Genomic DNA, 16,563 nt, shown 5'->3' on the forward strand with positions numbered 1-16,563 from the left:
CTTGGCTAAGGTGTCTTGGCTAATGTGTCTTGGCTAATGTGTCTTGGCTAAGGTGTCTCGGCTAATGTGTCTTGGCTAATGTGTCTTGGCTAAGGTGTCTCGGCTAAGGTGTCTTCGCTAAGGTGTCTTGGCTAATGTGTCTTGGCTAATGTGTCTTGGCTAAGGTGTCTTGGCTAATGTGTCTTGGCTAATGTGTCTTGGCTAAGGTGTCTTGGCTAAGTTGTCTTGGCTAATGTGTCTTGGCTAAGGTGTCTTGGCTTATGTGTCTTGGCTAAGGTGTCTTGGCTAAGGTGTCTTGGCTAAGGTGTCTCGGCTAAGGTGTCTTGGCTAATGTGTCTTGGCTAAGGTGTCTTGGCTAAGGTGTCTTGGCTAAGGTGTCTTGGCTAATGTGTCTTGGCTAAAGTGTCTTGGCTAAGGTGTCTTCGCTAAGGTGTCTTGGCTAAGGTGTCTTGGCTAAGGTGTCTTGGCTAAGGTGTCTTGGCTAAGGTGTCTTGGCTAAGGTGTCTTGGCTAAGGTGTCTTGGCTAATGTGTCTCGGCTAATGTGTCTTGGCTAATGTGTCTTGGCTAATGTGTCTTGGCTAAGGTGTCTTGGTTAAGGTGTCTTGGCTAAGGTGTCTTGGGTAATGTGTCTTGGCTAATGTGTATTGGCTAATGTGTCTTGGCTAAGGTGTCTTGGCAAATGTGTCTTGGCTAAGGTGTCTTGGCTAATGTGTCTTGGCTAAGGTGTCTTCGCTAATGTGTCTTGGCTAAGGTGTCTTGGCTAAGGTGTCTTGGCTAAGGTGTCTTGGCTAAGGTGTCTTGGCTAATGTGTCTTGGCTAAGGTGTCTTGGCTAATGTGTCTTGGCTAAGGTGTCTTGGCTAAGGTGTCTTGGCTAATGTGTCTTGGCTAATGTGTCTTGGCTAAGGTGTCTTGGCTAATGTGTCTTGGCTAATGTGTCTTGGCTAAGGTGTCTCGGCTAATGTGTCTTGGCTAAGGTGTCTTGGCTAAGGTGTCTTGGCTAAGGTGTCTTGGCTAAGGTGTCTTGGGTAATGTGTCTTGGCTAATGTGTCTTAGCTAAGGTGTCTCGGCTAATGTGTCTTGGCTAAGGTGTCTTGGGTAAGGTGTCTTGGCTAAGGTGTCTTGGCTAATGTGTCTTGGCTAAGGTGTCTTGGCAAATGTGTCTTGGCTAAGGTGTCTTGGCTAATGTGTCTTGGCTAAGGTGTCTTGGCTAATGTGTCTTGGCTAAGGTGTCTTGGCTAAGGTGTCTTGGCTAAGGTGTCTTGGCTAAGGTGTCTTGGCTAAGGTGTCTTGGCTAAGGTGTCTTGGCTAATGTGTCTCGGCTAATGTGTCTTGGCTAATGTGTCTTGGCTAATGTGTCTTGGCTAAGGTGTCTTGGCTAAGGTGTCTTGGCTAAGGTGTCTTGGCTAAGGTGTCTTGGCTAATGTGTCTTGGCTAAGGTGTCTTGGCTAATGTGTCTTGGCTAAGGTGTCTTGGCTAAGGTGTCTTGGCTAAGGTGTCTTGGCTAAGGTGTCTTGGCTAAGGTGTCTTGGCTAATGTGTCTTGGCTAAGGTGTCTTGGCTAATGTGTCTTGGCTAAGGTGTCTTGGCTAAGGTGTCTTGGCTAATGTGTCTTGGCTAATGTGTCTTGGCTAAGGTGTCTTGGCTAATGTGTCTTGGCTAATGTGTCTTGGCTAATGTGTCTTGGCTAAGGTGTCTTGGCAAATGTGTCTTGGCTAAGGTGTCTTGGCTAATGTGTCTTGGCTAAGGTGTCTTGGCTAATGTGTCTTGGCTAAGGTGTCTTGGCTAAGGTGTCTTGGCTAAGGTGTCTTGGCTAAGGTGTCTTGGCTAAGGTGTCTTGGCTAAGGTGTCTTGGCTAATGTGTCTTGGCTAAGGTGTCTCGGCTAATGTGTCTTGGCTAAGGTGTCTTGGCTAAGGTGTCTTGGCTAAGCTGTCTTGGCTAATGTGTCTTGGCTAAGGTGTCTTGGCTTATGTGTCTTGGCTAAGGTGTATTGGCTAAGGTGTCTTGGCTAAGGTGTCTCGGCTAATGTGTCTTGGCTAATGTGTCTTGGCTAAGGTGTCTTGGCTAAGGTGTCTTGGCTAAGGTGTCTTGGCTAAGGTGTCTTGGCTAAGGTGTCTTGGCTAAGGTGTCTTGGCTAATGTGTCTCGGCTAATGTGTCTTGGCTAATGTGTCTTGGCTAATGTGTCTTGGCTAAGGTGTCTTGGCTAAGGTGTCTTGGCTAAGGTGTCTTGGGTAATGTGTCTTGGCTAATGTGTCTTGGCTAATGTGTCTTGGCTAAGGTGTCTTGGCAAATGTGTCTTGGCTAAGGTGTCTTGGCTAATGTGTCTTGGCTAAGGTGTCTTCGCTAATGTGTCTTGGCTAAGGTGTCTTGGCTAAGGTGTCTTGGCTAAGGTGTCTTGGCTAAGGTGTCTTCGCTAAGGTGTCTTGGCTAAGGTGTCTTGGCTAAGGTGTCTTGGCTAAGGTGTCTTGGCTAAGGTGTCTTGGCTAAGGTGTCTTGGCTAAGGTGTCTTGGCTAATGTGTCTCGGCTAATGTGTCTTGGCTAATGTGTCTTGGCTAATGTGTCTTGGCTAAGGTGTCTTGGTTAAGGTGTCTTGGCTAAGGTGTCTTGGGTAATGTGTCTTGGCTAATGTGTCTTGGCTAATGTGTCTTGGCTAAGGTGTCTTGGCAAATGTGTCTTGGCTAAGGTGTCTTGGCTAATGTGTCTTGGCTAAGGTGTCTTCGCTAATGTGTCTTGGCTAAGGTGTCTTGGCTAAGGTGTCTTGGCTAAGGTGTCTTGGCTAAGGTGTCTTGGCTAATGTGTCTTGGCTAAGGTGTCTTGGCTAATGTGTCTTGGCTAAGGTGTCTTGGCTAAGGTGTCTTGGCTAATGTGTCTTGGCTAATGTGTCTTGGCTAAGGTGTCTTGGCTAATGTGTCTTGGCTAATGTGTCTTGGCTAAGGTGTCTCGGCTAATGTGTCTTGGCTAAGGTGTCTTGGCTAAGGTGTCTTGGCTAAGGTGTCTTGGCTAAGGTGTCTTGGGTAATGTGTCTTGGCTAATGTGTCTTAGCTAAGGTGTCTCGGCTAATGTGTCTTGGCTAAGGTGTCTTGGCTAAGGTGTCTTGGCTAAGGTGTCTTGGCTAATGTGTCTCGGCTAATGTGTCTTGGCTAAGGTGTCTTGGCTAAGGTGTCTTGGCTAAGGTGTCTTCGCTAAGGTGTCTTGGCTAAGGTGTCTTGGCTAAGGTGTCTTGGCTAAGGTGTCTTGGCTAAGGTGTCTTGGCTAAGGTGTCTTGGCTAAGGTGTCTTGGCTAAGGTGTCTTGGCTAATGTGTCTTGGCTAAGGTGTCTTGGCTAATGTGTCTTGGCTAAGGTGTCTTGGCTAAGGTGTCTTGGCTAAGGTGTCTTGGCTAAGGTGTCTTGGCTAAGGTGTCTTGGCTAATGTGTCTCGGCTAATGTGTCTTGGCTAAGGTGTCTTGGCTAAGTTGTCTTGGCTTATGTGTCTTGGCTAAGGTGTCTTGGCTTATGTGTCTTGGCTAAGGTGTATTGGCTAAGGTGTCTTGGCTAAGGTGTCTCGGCTAATGTGTCTTGGCTAATGTGTCTTGGCTAAGGTGTCTTGGCTAAGGTGTCTTGGCTAAGGTGTCTTGGCTAATGTGTCTTGGCTAAAGTGTCTTGGCTAAGGTGTCTTGGCTAAGGTGTCTTGGCTAAGGTGTCTTGGCTAAGGTGTCTTGGCTAAGGTGTCTTGGCTAAGGTGTCTTGGCTAATGTGTCTCGGCTAATGTGTCTTGGCTAATGTGTCTTGGCTAATGTGTCTTGGCTAAGGTGTCTTGGCTAAGGTGTCTTGGGTAATGTGTCTTGGCTAACGTGTCTTGGCTAATGTGTCTTGGCTAAGGTGTCTTGGCAAATGTGTCTTGGCTAAGGTGTCTTGGCTAATGTGTCTTGGCTAAGGTGTCTTCGCTAATGTGTCTTGGCTAAGGTGTCTTGGCTAAGGTGTCTTGGCTAAGGTGTCTTGGCTAAGGTGTCTTGGCTAATGTGTCTTGGCTAAGGTGTCTTGGCTAATGTGTCTTGGCTAAGGTGTCTTGGCTAATGTGTCTTGGCTAAGGTGTCTTGGCTAATGTGTCTTGGCTAAGGTGTCTTGGCTAATGTGTCTTGGCTAATGTGTCTTGGCTAAGGTGTCTCGGCTAATGTGTCTTGGCTAAGGTGTCTTGGCTAAGGTGTCTTGGCTAAGGTGTCTTGGGTAATGTGTCTTGGCTAATGTGTCTTAGCTAAGGTGTCTCGGCTAATGTGTCTTGGCTAAGGTGTCTTGGCTAAGGTGTCTTGGCTAAGGTGTCTTGGCTACTGTGTCTCGGCTAATGTGTCTTGGCTAATGTGTCTTGGCTAATGTGTCTTGGCTAAGGTGTCTTGGCTAAGGTGTCTTGGCTAAGGTGTCTTGGGTAATGTGTCTTGGCTAATGTGTCTTGGCTAATGTGTCTTGGCTAAGGTGTCTTGGCAAATGTGTCTTGGCTAAGGTGTCTTGGCTAATGTGTCTTGGCTAAGGTGTCTTCGCTAATGTGTCTTGGCTAAGGTGTCTTGGCTAAGGTGTCTTGGCTAAGGTGTCTTGGCTAAGGTGTCTTGGCTAATGTGTCTTGGCTAATGTGTCTTGGCTAAGGTGTCTTGGCTAATGTGTCTTGGCTAATGTGTCTTGGCTAAGGTGTCTTGGCTAATGTGTCTTGGCTAATGTGTCTTGGCTAAGGTGTCTCGGCTAATGTGTCTTGGCTAAGGTGTCTTGGCTAAGGTGTCTTGGCTAAGGTGTCTTTGGTAATGTGTCTTGGCTAATGTGTCTTAGCTAAGGTGTCTTGGCTAAGGTGTCTTGGCAAATGTGTCTTGGCTAAGGTGTCTTGGCTAATGTGTCTTGGCTAAGGTGTCTTCGCTAATGTGTCTTGGCTAAGGTGTCTTGGCTAAGGTGTCTTGGCTAAGGTGTCTTGGCTAAGGTGTCTTGGCTAATGTGTCTTGGCTAAGGTGTCTTGGCTAATGTGTCTTGGCTAAGGTGTCTTGGCTAAGGTGTCTTGGCTAATGTGTCTTGGCTAATGTGTCTTGGCTAAGGTGTCTTGGCTAATGTGTCTTGGCTAATGTGTCTTGGCTAAGGTGTCTCGGCTAATGTGTCTTGGCTAAGGTGTCTTGGCTAATGTGTCTTGGCTAAGGTGTCTTGGCTAAGGTGTCTTGGCTAATGTGTCTCGGCTAATGTGTCTTGGCTAAGGTGTCTTGGCTAAGGTGTCTTGGCTAATGTGTCTCGGCTAATGTGTCTTGGCTAATGTGTCTTGGCTAAGGTGTCTTGGCTAATGTGTCTTGGCTAAGGTGTCTTGGCTAATGTGTCTTGGCTAAGGTGTCTCGGCTAATGTGTCTTGGCTAAGGTGTCTTGGCTAATGTGTCTTGCTAATGTGTCTTGGCTAAGGTGTCTTGGCTAATGTGTCTTGGCTAAGGTGTCTTGGCTAATGTGTCTTGGCTAAGGTGTCTTGGCTAAGGTGTCTTGGCTAATGTGTCTCGGCTAATGTGTCTTGGCTAAGGTGTCTTGGCTAAGGTGTCTCGGCTAATGTGTCTTGGCTAATGTGTCTTGGCTAAGGTGCCTCGGCTAAGGTGTCTTCGCTAAGGTGTCTTGGCTAATGTGTCTTGGCTAATGTGTCTTGGCTAAGGTGTCTTGGCTAATGTGTCTTGGCTAATGTGTCTTGGCTAAGGTGTCTTGGCTAAGTTGTCTTGGCTAATGTGTCTTGGCTAAGGTGTCTTGGCTTATGTGTCTTGGCTAAGGTGTCTTGGCTAAGGTGTCTTGGCTAAGGTGTCTCGGCTAAGGTGTCTTGGCTAATGTGTCTTGGCTAAGGTGTCTTGGCTAAGGTGTCTTGGCTAAGGTGTCTTGGCTAATGTGTCTTGGCTAAAGTGTCTTGGCTAAGGTGTCTTCGCTAAGTTGTCTTGGCTAAGGTGTCTTGGCTAAGGTGTCTTGGCTAAGGTGTCTTGGCTAAGGTGTCTTGGCTAAGGTGTCTTGGCTAAGGTGTCTTGGCTAATGTGTCTCGGCTAATGTGTCTTGGCTAATGTGTCTTGGCTAATGTGTCTTGGCTAAGGTGTCTTGGTTAAGGTGTCTTGGCTAAGGTGTCTTGGGTAATGTGTCTTGGCTAATGTGTCTTGGCTAATGTGTCTTGGCTAAGGTGTCTTGGCAAATGTGTCTTGGCTAAGGTGTCTTGGCTAATGTGTCTTGGCTAAGGTGTCTTCGCTAATGTGTCTTGGCTAAGGTGTCTTGGCTAAGGTGTCTTGGCTAAGGTGTCTTGGCTAAGGTGTCTTGGCTAATGTGTCTTGGCTAAGGTGTCTTGGCTAATGTGTCTTGGCTAAGGTGTCTTGGCTAAGGTGTCTTGGCTAATGTGTCTTGGCTAATGTGTCTTGGCTAAGGTGTCTTGGCTAATGTGTCTTGGCTAATGTGTCTTGGCTAAGGTGTCTTGGCTAAGGTGTCTTGGCTAATGTGTCTCGGCTAATGTGTCTTGGCTAATGTGTCTTGGCTAATGTGTCTTGGCTAAGGTGTCTTGGCTAAGGTGTCTTGGCTAAGGTGTCTTGGGTAATGTGTCTTGGCTAATGTGTCTTGGCTAATGTGTCTTGGCTAAGGTGTCTTGGCAAATGTGTCTTGGCTAAGGTGTCTTGGCTAAGGTGTCTTGGCTAAGGTGTCTTGGCTAATGTGTCTTGGCTAATGTGTCTTGGCTAAGGTGTCTCGGCTAATGTGTCTTGGCTAAGGTGTCTTGGCTAAGGTGTCTTGGCTAAGTTGTCTTGGCTAATGTGTCTTGGCTAAGGTGTCTTGGCTTATGTGTCTTGGCTAAGGTGTATTGGCTAAGGTGTCTTGGCTAAGGTGTCTTCGCTAATGTGTCTTGGCTAATGTGTCTTGGCTAAGGTGTCTTGGCTAAGGTGTCTTGGCTAAGGTGTCTTGGCTAATGTGTCTTGGCTAAAGTGTCTTGGCTAAGGTGTCTTCGCTAAGGTGTCTTGGCTAAGGTGTCTTGGCTAAGGTGTCTTGGCTAAGGTGTCTTGGCTAAGGTGTCTTGGCTAATGTGTCTCGGCTAATGTGTCTTGGCTAATGTGTCTTGGCTAATGTGTCTTGGCTAAGGTGTCTTGGCTAAGGTGTCTTGGCTAAGGTGTCTTGGGTAATGTGTCTTGGCTAATGTGTCTTGGCTAATGTGTCTTGGCTAAGGTGTCTTGGCAAATGTGTCTTGGCTAAGGTGTCTTGGCTAATGTGTCTTGGCTAAGGTGTCTTCGCTAATGTGTCTTGGCTAAGGTGTCTTGGCTAAGGTGTCTTGGCTAAGGTGTCTTGGCTAAGGTGTCTTGGCTAATGTGTCTTGGCTAAGGTGTCTTGGCTAATGTGTCTTGGCTAAGGTGTCTTGGCTAAGGTGTCTTGGCTAATGTGTCTTGGCTAATGTGTCTTGGCTAAGGTGTCTTGGCTAATGTGTCTTGGCTAATGTGTCTTGGCTAAGGTGTCTCGGCTAATGTGTCTTGGCTAAGGTGTCTTGGCTAAGGTGTCTTGGCTAAGGTGTCTTGGGTAATGTGTCTTGGCTAATGTGTCTTAGCTAAGGTGTCTCGGCTAATGTGTCTTGGCTAAGGTGTCTTGGCTAAGGTGTCTTGGCTAAGGTGTCTTGGCTACTGTGTCTCGGCTAATGTGTCTTGGCTAATGTGTCTTGGCTAATGTGTCTTGGCTAAGGTGTCTTGGCTAAGGTGTCTTGGCTTATGTGTCTTGGGTAATGTGTCTTGGCTAATGTGTCTTGGCTAATGTGTCTTGGCTAATGTGTCTTGGCAAATGTGTCTTGGCTAAGGTGTCTTGGCTAATGTGTCTTGGCTAAGGTGTCTTCGCTAATGTGTCTTGGCTAAGGTGTCTTGGCTAAAGTGTCTTGGCTAAGGTGTCTTGGCTAAGGTGTCTTGGCTAATGTGTCTTGGCTAATGTGTCTTGGCTAAGGTGTCTTGGCTAATGTGTCTTGGCTAATGTGACTTGGCTAAGGTGTCTTGGCTAATGTGTCTTGGTTAATGTGTCTTGGCTAAGGTGTCTCGGCTAATGTGTCTTGGCTAAGGTGTCTTGGCTAAGGTGTCTTGGCTAAGGTGTCTTGGGTAATGTGTCTTGGCTAATGTGTCTTAGCTAAGGTGTCTTGGCTAAGGTGTCTTGGCAAATGTGTCTTGGCTAAGGTGTCTTGGCTAATGTGTCTTGGCTAAGGTGTCTTCGCTAATGTGTCTTGGCTAAGGTGTCTTGGCTAAGGTGTCTTGGCTAAGGTGTCTTGGCTAAGGTGTCTTGGCTAATGTGTCTTGGCTAAGGTGTCTTGGCTAATGTGTCTTGGCTAAGGTGTCTTGGCTAAGGTGTCTTGGCTAATGTGTCTTGGCTAATGTGTCTTGGCTAAGGTGTCTTGGCTAATGTGTCTTGGCTAATGTGTCTTGGCTAAGGTGTCTCGGCTAATGTGTCTTGGCTAAGGTGTCTTGGCTAATGTGTCTTGGCTAAGGTGTCTTGGCTAAGGTGTCTTGGCTAATGTGTCTCGGCTAATGTGTCTTGGCTAAGGTGTCTTGGCTAAGGTGTCTTGGCTAAGGTGTCTTGGCTAATGTGTCTCGGCTAATGTGTCTTGGCTAAGGTGTCTTGGCTAAGGTGTCTTGGCTAATGTGTCTTGGCTAATGTGTCTTGGCTAAGGTGTCTTGGCTAAGGTGTCTTGGCTAATGTGTCTTGGCTAATGTGTCTTGGCTAAGGTGTCTTGGCTAATGTGTCTTGGCTAAGGTGTCTTGGCTAATGTGTCTTGGCTAAGGTGTCTCGGCTAATGTGTCTTGGCTAAGGTGTCTTGGCTAATGTGTCTTGCTAATGTGTCTTGGCTAAGGTGTCTTGGCTAATGTGTCTTGGCTAAGGTGTCTTGGCTAATGTGTCTTGGCTAAGGTGTCTTGGCTAAGGTGTCTTGGCTAATGTGTCTCGGCTAATGTGTCTTGGCTAAGGTGTCTTGGCTAAGGTGTCTTGGCTAAGGTGTCTCGGCTAATGTGTCTTGGCTAATGTGTCTTGGCTAAGGTGTCTCGGCTAAGGTGTCTTCGCTAAGGTGTCTTGGCTAATGTGTCTTGGCTAATGTGTCTTGGCTAAGGTGTCTTGGCTAATGTGTCTTGGCTAATGTGTCTTGGCTAAGGTGTCTTGGCTAAGTTGTCTTGGCTAATGTGTCTTGGCTAAGGTGTCTTGGCTAATGTGTCTTGGCTAAGGTGTCTTGGCTAAGGTGTCTTGGCTAAGGTGTCTCGGCTAATGTGTCTTGGCCAATGTGTCTTGGCTAAGGTGTCTTGGCTAAGGTGTCTTGGCTAAGGTGTCTTGGCTAATGTGTCTTGGCTAAAGTGTCTTGGCTAAGGTGTCTTCGCTAAGGTGTCTTGGCTAAGGTGTCTTGGCTAAGGTGTCTTGGCTAAGGTGTCTTGGCTAAGGTGTCTTGGCTAATGTGTCTCGGCTAATGTGTCTTGGCTAATGTGTCTTGGCTAATGTGTCTTGGCCAGAGTGTCTTGGCTAAGGTGTCTTGGCTAAGGTGTCTTGGCTAAGGTGTCTTGGCTAATGTGTCTTGGCTAATGTGTCTTGGCTAATGTGTCTTGGCTAAGGTGTCTTGGCTAATGTGTCTTGGCTAATGTGTCTTGGCTAAGGTGTCTTGGCTAAGGTGTCTCGGCTAATGTGTCTTGGCTAATGTGTCTTGGCTAAGGTGTCTTGGCTAAGGTGTCTTGGCTAAGGTGTCTTCGCTAAAGTGTCTTGGCTAAGGTGTCTTGGCTAATGTGTCTTGGCTAATGTGTCTTGGCTAATGTGTCTTGGCTAAGGTGTCTTGGCTAATGTGTCTTGGCTAAGGTGTCTTGGCTAATGTGTCTTGGCTAAGGTGTCTTGGCTAATGTGTCTTGCTAATGTGTATTGGCTAAGGTGTCTTGGCTAAGGTGTCTTGGCTAAGGTGTCTTGGCTAATGTGTCTCGGCTAATGTGTCTTGGCTAAGGTGTCTTGGCTAATGTGTCTTGGCTAATGTGTCTTGGCTAAGGTGTCTTGGCTAAGGTGTCTTGGCTAAGGTGTCTTGGCTAATGTGTCTTGGCTAAGGTGTCTTGGCTTAGGTGTCTTGGCTAAGGTGTCTTGGCTAAGGTGTCTTGGCTAAGGTGTCTTGGCTAAGGTGTCTTGGCTAAGGTGTCTTGGCTAATGTGTCTTGGCTAATGTGTCTTGGCTAAGGTGTCTTGGCTAAGGTGTCTTGGCTAATGTGTCTTGGCTAATGTGTCTTGGCTAAGGTGTCTTGGCTAATGTGTCTTGGCTAATGTGTCTTGGCTAAGGTGTCTTGGCTAAGGTGTCTCGGCTAATGTGTCTTGGCTAATGTGTCTTTTCTAAGGTGTCTTGGCTAAGGTGTCTTCGCTAAGGTGTCTTGGCTAAGGTGTCTTGGCTAATGTGTCTTGGCTAAGGTGTCTTGGCTAATGTGTCTTGGCTGAGGTGTCTTGGCTAAGGTGTCTTGGCTAAGGTGTCTTGGCTAATGTGTCTTGGCTAATGTGTCTTGGCTAAGGTGTCTTGGCTAAGGTGTCTTGGCTAAGGTGTCTCGGCTAATGTGTCTAGGCTAAGGTGTCTTGGCTAAGGTGTCTTGGCTAATGTGTCTTGGCTAATGTGTCTTGGCTAATGTGTCTTGGCTAATGTGTCTCGGCTCATGTGTCTTGGCTAAGGTGTCTTGGCTAAGGTGTCTTGGCTAAGGTGTCTTGGCTAAGGTGTCTTGGCTAAGGTGTCTTGGCTAAGGTGTCTTGGCTAAGGTGTCTTGGCTAAGGTGTCTTGGCTAATGTGTCTTGGCTTAGGTGTCTTGGCTAATGTGTCTTGGCTAATGTGTCTCTGCTAAGGTGTCTTGGCTAATGTGTCTTGGCTAAGGTGTCTTGGCCAATGTGTCTTGGCTAATGTGTCTCGGCTAATGTGTCTTGGCTAATGTGTCTTGGCTGAGGTGTCTTGCCTAATGTGTCTTGGCTAATGTGTCTTGGCTAAGGTGTCTTGGCTAATGTGTCTTGGCTAATGTGTCTTGGCTTATGTGTCTCGGCTAATATGTCTTGGCTAAGGTGTCTTGGCTAAGGTGTCTTGGCTAATGTGTCTTGGCTAAGGTGTCTTGGCTAATGTGTCTTGGCCAATGTGTCTTGGCTAATGTGTCTCGGCTAATGTGTCTTGGCTAATGTGTCTTGGCTGAGGTGTCTTGCCTAATGTGTCTTGGCTAATGTGTCTTGGCTAAGGTGTCTTGGCTAATGTGTCTTGGCTAATGTGTCTCGGCTAATGTGTCTTGGCTAAGGTGTCTTGGCTAAGGTGTCTTGGCTAATGTGTCTTGGCTAAGGTGTCTTGGCTAATGTGTCTTGGCTAATGTGTCTCGGCTAATGTGTCTTGGCTAATGTGTCTTGGCTAAGGTGTCCTGGCTAATGTGTCTTGGCTAATGTGTCTTGGCTAATGTGTCTTGGCTAAGGTGTCTTGGCTAATGTGTCTTGGCTGAGGTGTCTTGCCTAATGTGTCTTGGCTAATGTGTTTTGGTTTATGTGTCCTGGCTAATGTGTCTTGGCTAATGTGTCTTGGCTAAGGTGTCTTGGCTAAGGTGTCTTGGCTAATGTGTCTTGGCTAATGTGTCTTGGCTAATGTGTCTTGGCTAATGTGTCTTGGCTAAGGTGTCTTGGCTAAGGTGTCTTGGCTAATGTGTCTCGGCTAATGTGTCTTGGCTAATGTGTCTTGGCTAAGGTGTCTTGGCTAAGGTGTCTTGGCTAAGGTGTCTTGGCTAATGTGTCTTGGCTAAGGTGTCTTGGCTAATGTGTCTTGGATAAGGTGTCTTGGCTAATGTGTCTTGGCTAATGTGTCTTGGCTAATGTGTCTTGGCTAATGTGTCTTGGCTAAGGTGTCTTGGCTAAGGTGTCTTGGCTAATGTGTCTTGGCTAAGGTGTCTTGGCTAATGTGTCTTCGCTAAGGTGTCTTGGCTATGGTGTCTTGGCTAAGGTGTCTTGGCTAATGTGTCTCGGCTTATGTGTCTTGGCTAATGTGTCTCGGCTAATGTGTCTTGGCTAATCTGTCTTGGCTAATGTGTCTTGTCTAATGTGTCTTGGCTAATGTGTCTTGGCTAAAGTGTCTTGGCTAATGTGTCTTGGCTAATGTGTCTTGGCTAAAGTGTGTTGGCTAATGTGTCTTGGCTAATGTGTAGTAAATTTTCCTTACGCCAGTTTTGGCATTAAAAAAAACTTTATTTTTCCTTGAGCTCTAAACTAAGACTAAAAACCATCGCTGGTGTCGCGCATAACTGATGTCGCGTTCTGATGCTGGCGTGCTGAATAAGCCGTTTGCGTATGTTTACGCATTTCTGGTGGTCCGTCTGCGCATAGCTGGTGTCGCGTTCGAGTGGTGGCGTGCTAACTGTTGGTTGGAAACAACAGATTTCGGTCAAAGTTGATGATTTCGGTTGAAGTTGATGATTTTAGTCGAGGTTGGTTGGAACCACAGATTTCGGTCAAAGTTGATGATTTCGGTTGAAGTTTATGATTTAGGTCGAAGTAGGTTGGAAACAACAGATTGCGGTCAAAGTTGATGATTTCGGTTGAAGTTGATGATTTTATTAGAAGTTGGTTGGAAACAACAGATTTCGGTCAAAGTTGATGATTTCGGTTGTAGTTGATGATTAAGGTCGAAGTTGGTTGGAAACAACAGATTTCGGTGAAAGTTGATGATTTCGGTTGAAGTTGATGATTTAGGTCGAAGTTGGTTAGAAACAACAGATTTCGGTCAAAGTTGATGATTTCGGTCAAAGTTGATGATTTTAGTAGAAGTTGGTTGGAAACAACAGATTTCGGTCGAAAATGATGATTTCGGTTGAAGTTGATGATTTTAGTAGAAGTTGGTTGGAAACAACAGATTTCGGTCAAAGTTGATGATTTCGGTTGTAGTTGATGATTTCGGTCGAAGTTGGTTGGAAACAACAGATTTCGGTCAAAGTTGATGATTTCGGTTGTAGTTGATGATTAAGGTCGAAGTTGGTTGGAAACAACAGATTTCGGTCAAAGTTGATGATTTCGGTTGAAGTTGATGATTTTAGTAGAAGTTGGTTGGAAACAACAGATTTCGGTCGAAAATGATGATTTCGGTTGAAGTTGATGATTTTAGTAGAAGTTGGTTGGAAACAACAGATTTCGGTCGAAAATGATGATTTCGGTTGAAGTTGATGATTTTAGTAGAAGTTGGTTGGAAACAACAGATTTCGGTCAAAGTTGATGATTTCGGTTGTAGTTGATGATTAAGGTCGAAGTTGGTTGGAAACAACAGATTTCGGTGAAAGTTGATGATTTCGGTTGAAGTTGATGATTTAGGTCGAAGTTGGTTAGAAACAACAGATTTCGGTCAAAGTTGATGATTTCGGTCAAAGTTGATGATTTTAGTAGAAGTTGGTTGGAAACAACAGATTTCGGTCGAAAATGATGATTTCGGTTGAAGTTGATGATTTTAGTAGAAGTTGGTTGGAAACAACAGATTTCGGTCAAAGTTGATGATTTCGGTTGTAGTTGATGATTTCGGTCGAAGTTGGTTGGAAACAACAGATTTCGGTCAAAGTTGATGATTTCGGTTGAAGTTGATGATTTAGGTCGAAGTTGGTTGGAAACAGCAGATTTCGGTGAAAGTTGATGATTTAGGTTGAAGTTGATGATTTAGGTCGAAGTTGGTTGGAAACAACAGATTTCGGTCAAAGTTGATGATTTCGGTTGTAGTTGATGATTTAGGTCGAAGTTGGTTGGAAACAACAGATTTCGGTCAAAGTTGATGATTTCGGTTGAAGTTGATGATTTTAGTAGAAGTTGGTTGGAAACAACAGATTTCGGTCGAAAATGATGATTTCGGTTGAAGTTGATGATTTTAGTAGAAGTTGGTTGGAAACAACAGATTTCGGTCAAAGTTGATGATTTCGGTTGTAGTTGATGATTTAGGTCGAAGTAGGTTGGAAACAGCAGATTTCGGTCAAAGTTGATGATTTCGGTGGAAGTGTAGGATTTTAGTAGAAGTTGGTTGGAAACAACAGATTTCGGTCAAAGTTGATGATTTCGGTTAAAGTTGATGATTTAGGTCGAAGTTGGTTGGAAACAACAGATTTCGATCAAAGTTGATGATTTCGGTTGAAGTTGATGATTTAGGTCGAAGTTGGTTGGAAACAACAGATTTCGGTCAAAGTTGATGATTTCGGTTGAAGTTGATAATTTCGGTCGAAGTTGGTTGGAAACAACAGATTTCGGTCAAAGTTGATGATTTCGGTTGTAGTTGATGATTTCGGTCGAAGTTGGTTGGAAACAACAGATTTCGGTCAAAGTTGATGATTTCGGTTGAAGTTTATGATTTTAGTAGAAGTTGATTGGAAACAACAGATTTCGGTCAAAGTTGATGATTTCGGTTAAAGTTGATGATTTAGGTCGAAGTTGGTTGGAAACTACAGATTTCGATCAAAGTTGATGATTTCGGTGGAAGGGTATGATTTTAGTAGAAGTTGGTTGGAAACAACAGATTTCGGTCAAAGTTGATGATTTCGGTCAAAGTTGATGATTTCAGTTGAAGTTGATAATTTAGGTCGAAGTTTTTTGGAAACAACTGATTTCGGTTGAAGTTGATGATTTAGGTCGAAGTTGGTTGGAAACAACAGATTTCGGTCAAAGTTGATGATTTCGGTTGAAGTTGATGATTTAGGTCGAAGTTGGTTGGAAACAACAGATTTCGGTCAAAGTTGATGATTTCGGTTGTAGTTGATGATTTCGGTCGAAGTTGGTTGGAAACAACAGATTTCGGTCAAAGTTGATGATTTCGGTTGAAGTTTAAGATTTTAGTAGAAGTTGATTGGAAACAACAGATTTCGGTCAAAGTTGATGATTTCGGTTAAAGTTGATGATTTAGGTCGAAGTTGGTTGGAAACAACAGATTTCGATCAAAGTTGATGATTTCGGTTGAAGTTGATGATTTAGGTCGAAGTTGGTTGGAAACTACAGATTTCGGTCAAAGTTGATGATTTCGGTGGAAGTGTAGGCTTTTAGTAGAAGTTGGTTGGAAACAACAGATTTCGGTCAAAGTTGATGATTTCGGTTAAAGTTGATGATTTAGGTCGAAGTTGGTTGGAAACAACAGATTTCGATCAAAGTTGATGATTTCGGTTGAAGTTGATGATTTAGGTCGAAGTTGGTTGGAAACAACAGATTTCGGTCAAAGTTGATGATTTCGGTTGAAGTTGATAATTTCGGTCGAAGTTGGTTGGAAACTACAGATTTCAGTTGAAGTTGATAATTTAAGTCGAAGTTTTTTGGAAACAACTGATTTCGGTTGAAGTTGATGATTTAGGTCGAAGTTGGTTGGAAACAACAGATTTCGGTCAAAGTTGATGATTTCGGTTGAAGTTGATGATTTAGGTCGAAGTTGGTTGGAAACAACAGATTTCGGTCAAAGTTGATGATTTCGGTTGTAGTTGATGATTTCGGTCGAAGTTGGTTGGAAACAACAGATTTCGGTCAAAGTTGATGATTTCGGTTGAAGTTTATGATTTTAGTAGAAGTTGATTGGAAACAACAGATTTCGGTCAAAGTTGATGATTTCGGTTAAAGTTGATGATTTAGGTCGAAGTTGGTTGGAAACAACAGATTTCGATCAAAGTTGATGATTTCGGTTGAAGTTGATGATTTAGGTCGAAGTTGGTTGGAAACTACAGATTTCGGTCAAAGTTGATGATTTCGGTTGAAGTTTATGATTTTAGTAGAAGTTGATTGGAAACAACAGATTTCGGTCAAAGTTGATGATTTCGGTTAAAGTTGATGATTTAGGTCGAAGTTGGTTGGAAACAACAGATTTCGATCAAAGTTGATGATTTCGGTTGAAGTTGATGATTTAGGTCGAAGTTGGTTGGAAACAACAGATTTCGGTCAAAGTTGATGATTTCGGTTGAAGTTGATGATTTAGGTCGAAGTTGGTTGGAAACAACAGATTTCGGTCAAAGTTGATGATTTCGGTTGTAGTTGATGATTTCGGTCGAAGTTGGTTGGAAACAACAGATTTCGGTCAAAGTTGATGATTTCGGTTGAAGTTTATGATTTTAGTAGAAGTTGATTGGAAACAACAGATTTCGGTCAAAGTTGATGATTTCGGTTAAAGTTGATGATTTAGGTCGAAGTTGATTGGAAACAACAGATTTCGATCAAAGTTGATGATTTCGGTTGAAGTTGATGATTTAGGTCGAAGTTGGTTGGAAACTACAGATTTCGGTCAAAGTTGATGATTTCGGTGGAAGTGTAGGCTTTTAGTAGAAGTTGGTTGGAAACAACAGATTTCGGTCAAAGTTGATGATTTCGGTTAAAGTTGATGATTTAGGTCGAAGTTGGTTGGAAACAACAGATTTCGATCAAAGTTGATGATTTCGGTTGAAGTTGATGATTTAGGTCGAAGTTGGTTGGAAACAACAGATTTCGGTCAAAGTTGATGATTTCGGTTGAAGTTGATGATTTTAGTAGAAGTTGGTTGGAAACAACAGATTTCGGTCAAAGTTGATGATTTCGGTTAAAGTTGATGATTTAGGTCGAAGTTGGTTGGAAACAACAGATTTCGGTCAAAGTTGATGATTTCGGTTGAAGTT

General features: G+C 44.4%; 2 long non-coding RNA genes across 14 annotated transcripts; both read left to right on the plus strand.

The window, feature by feature from the left end:
• The first annotated feature begins 7,648 nt into the window (after positions 1-7,648).
• On the plus strand, positions 7,649-11,428 carry LOC125774481 (uncharacterized). The gene is made up of 3 exons (XR_007420957.1): positions 7,649-7,695; positions 10,326-10,829; positions 11,348-11,428. It is a non-coding gene; the product is annotated as an uncharacterized LOC125774481 (long non-coding RNA).
• A 1,317-nt stretch (positions 11,429-12,745) lies between these two features.
• Positions 12,746-16,556, plus strand: LOC125774479 (uncharacterized). 13 transcript variants are annotated; one of them, XR_007420946.1, is made up of 8 exons: positions 12,746-13,192; positions 13,601-13,891; positions 14,096-14,163; positions 14,572-14,639; positions 14,912-14,960; positions 15,282-15,417; positions 15,826-15,893; positions 16,302-16,556. It is a non-coding gene; the product is annotated as an uncharacterized LOC125774479 (long non-coding RNA). The 13 variants fall into 13 exon arrangements; XR_007420952.1 differs by lacking the exons at positions 14,912-14,960; positions 15,282-15,417 and having other exon boundaries at positions 15,826-15,961; positions 16,370-16,556; XR_007420944.1 differs by lacking the exons at positions 14,096-14,163; positions 14,912-14,960 and having other exon boundaries at positions 14,572-14,707; positions 15,826-15,961; positions 16,370-16,556.
• Positions 16,557-16,563: the final 7 nt, after the last annotated feature.

Source organism: Anopheles funestus, unplaced genomic scaffold, assembly GCF_943734845.2.
Source record: "Anopheles funestus unplaced genomic scaffold, idAnoFuneDA-416_04 scaffold_12_ctg1, whole genome shotgun sequence".
Lineage (NCBI taxonomy): Eukaryota > Metazoa > Arthropoda > Insecta > Diptera > Culicidae > Anopheles > Anopheles funestus.